Genomic DNA, 3,023 nt, shown 5'->3' on the forward strand with positions numbered 1-3,023 from the left:
ATTCGGACGATGCTAATTCCAAACCAGAGGTTGAGAACCTACCCCAAGCAGCTTCATTTCCAATTCCTAACCCCCGTCCGGCTTTTCATGGCCCGACGCCTGAGTGGGTGGAATGCTTGGAAACATGGAGCCAAGGACAAGATCAGCCCATGCCATTTAATGGTGATCAAAGCTTTTATGAACCAAGCAATGGGGGCTCAGCAGATAGAATCTTTCCAATCTTGGTCCGCAGAGTGGCCCGAAATGAGATTCAAGGCAGGACAACCTTACATCAGATTACCGGAGTTGTCGCCGATGCGAGAATGCATACCCTCCGCACCATTCGTCTAGAAGATGCTCGTGAGGGATCGGAGAGAAACCATGAAACCCTGCTGCAAGCACTAGCTGAATCACGAGCCGAAGTCATAGAGCTCCGAGTACGCCAAAGGGTGTACGAAAGACACTTACTTGATGTAGAATGTCAACTGGCTGAATTGAGAGATCATCAGAGGTATGACCGTCGCCAGTAGTAGATGTTTTACTTTATTGTCCTTGTTAGAAGGAATCATTTTTCTGTCTTTGCCCGATGTGGCATTTTCTATGAAATTACCTTGTACTGTAAGTACTTTTGGTTAGGTCTTTATGCTGTCAAGAACTATCTTCTCTGGATATGATGTAAGACCTTTAGAAGGTCATTTTCCCGAATCTTTACGTCGTGAATATCAAAGATATTGACAGTTGGCTAACTTCTGTGTCATTCTTTATTCAAGTACTCTTATCATACTTTCATTATAGTCTATCTGAAACATGCTTTAGTCAAGTCATTGGACTATGGCAAGTTAGATCCGGAGACATTTCCATGTCTCTTTTAGTGGTTGGATCATATTATTCAACAAACATAGATACCTTGGCTTGAACGACAAACATCTTGAGACCATTTTACGAACTTACTTCTACCCGTTACTAGGACTGCATCATAGGGATGTAGGTCAACCCTTCATAAACACACCTCCACTCAGTACTAGGACTGCATCATAGAGATGTAGGTTAAACCTTCGCGAACATACTTCCATTCCGTGCTAGGACTGCATCATAGGGATGTAGGTCAAACTTTCGAGAACATACTCTTACCCCTTTCTTGAGCAATCGCAGTACATCTAGGGTAAACCAAAATCGCTCCCAAAATCCTTATCTTTCGTACTAACAGAATCATGTCGTCATCAAGAAACAATCAGCTTCATACGTACATCTCTCTCTTCTAGATCGCTTTTCGAGCGAAGTCGTCATATTAGAACACCGAAGTACTCATGCATGGAGTACCTCATAGTTCTTTTCTTTTCTGAAGAAATCCCCGAAGTACCACTCGTGTAGTACGTCGAGTTCAATCCAAGGATTCATACGATTGACCTATCACTGAGGAATGTATACATAAGAGTGATATATAATCAAGGTTCTACAGGTTTAGATTTGATGATTCCACTTTAACTTCTTTTTCCTCGATGGGATGTGAGCTTAAAGAGGAATCAGTTATCCGACTACCTTTTCAATCTTAATTATATACGACTCGTATACACGAGACTGTGATTGTGAAACCATGTATGAATTCTAATATGAACTTCAGGACGGAGAACTGCCTAAGTATACGAGTAATCGCATCGTCATGTGAACCAACTTAGAACCCAGTATGACTCCCGTAAACGGATCACCCTACAGTCTAAACACTCCGGAGATACAAGAACAGTACAGACAACTTAGCAAACTACACAGAAATAGAATTAGAAGACTAGGCTTCTCACCCTGGAGAATCCCGGTTATATTCTACCAGAGATTGATGGATTGCATTGTATGTACCTCGGATATCGAGGACTCCGTCAAGATTTTCCAGTAGAAATCGTTATCTCTGCCTCGCATAGATAAATTGGTTGAGTAAACGCAAGGAAAGCGTTACTTTCAGAAATGGAAATGTGATTCGAATATCACCAGTTCGAGTGTTAGGGAAGGATGACCGGAAGACTATTTTCCAAACTCGATGCGGACACTTCGAGCCCGTAGTGATACCCTTCGGATAGGACCAATACGCCCATAGTTTTCATGAGCTAAATGAGTAGGGTACGTCTTTCTTACTTGGACCAGTTCGTCATTTCTCCATGTAATGACTTACTCATCTACCCTCGTAGTAAGAAGAAACCCATGGAAACATCACCCTCGGAGATACTTTTTGCAAAGTTCTCTGAACTCGAGTTTTAGAATTAAAGAGTCAAAATTTCCTAAGACACACTATTAGTGATGTGGAAATTCTTGAGTACTCTGGCAATTGATCCGAAACCGTTGGGAATTGGTCGGCACCAGAGACGCCGACAGTCATTCGCAAAATTCTAGGTCTTACAGACCTACTGTCATAGTTCATTCAGAACTCCTCGCAAATTACAGAAACCCGTATGACTTTGACCCAGCAAGGGATGGCCTTTGACTGGGAAGTTAAGCAAGAGAAAGAACCTTTGGAATTCTAAGTGAGAGACCAAGTTCTTTAGGAAGTCTCACTCTGGGAACGGCTTAATAAGCTTCGTAAGCGTGGAAAGCTAAATCCAAGATAAATAGGACCTTCGAGATTCTTACCAGAATCAGTCTTGTATCTCGCAAACTAGACCTACGCCGCGAACTCAGTAACGTACATTCTACTCTTCGCGTCTCGATCGTGAAACCATACCTTTCCGTTAGGACTCTCGTAAGTCCACTCGTCGAGATCCTCGCCTTCGTATTAGAACCGTAGTGACCCTCGACCGAGAGGTCAAGTGGACGAAGCAACGCCGTCGCCCATTAGTGAAGGTTCGTTGGGATACCTGACCGAGAACCCGATTTCACTTAGGAGCACTAGAACCAATTGATTAGGAAGTTTCCTCCTCACGACTCGATCATTCATACCTACTTCCTTGCCTAAATTCTAATTTCGGGATGAAATTCCCTTTAACAAGGGGATGATGTGACAGCCCGAAATTTCCATTCTGAACAAACCATATCAAGCCAATAGAAGTTAGAACAGTTAC

This window comes from Lactuca serriola, chromosome 4 (genome assembly GCF_051521515.1).
Source record: "Lactuca serriola cultivar US96UC23 chromosome 4, Lser_US96UC23_V15, whole genome shotgun sequence".
In the NCBI taxonomy this organism is placed as follows: Eukaryota; Viridiplantae; Streptophyta; class Magnoliopsida; order Asterales; family Asteraceae; genus Lactuca; species Lactuca serriola.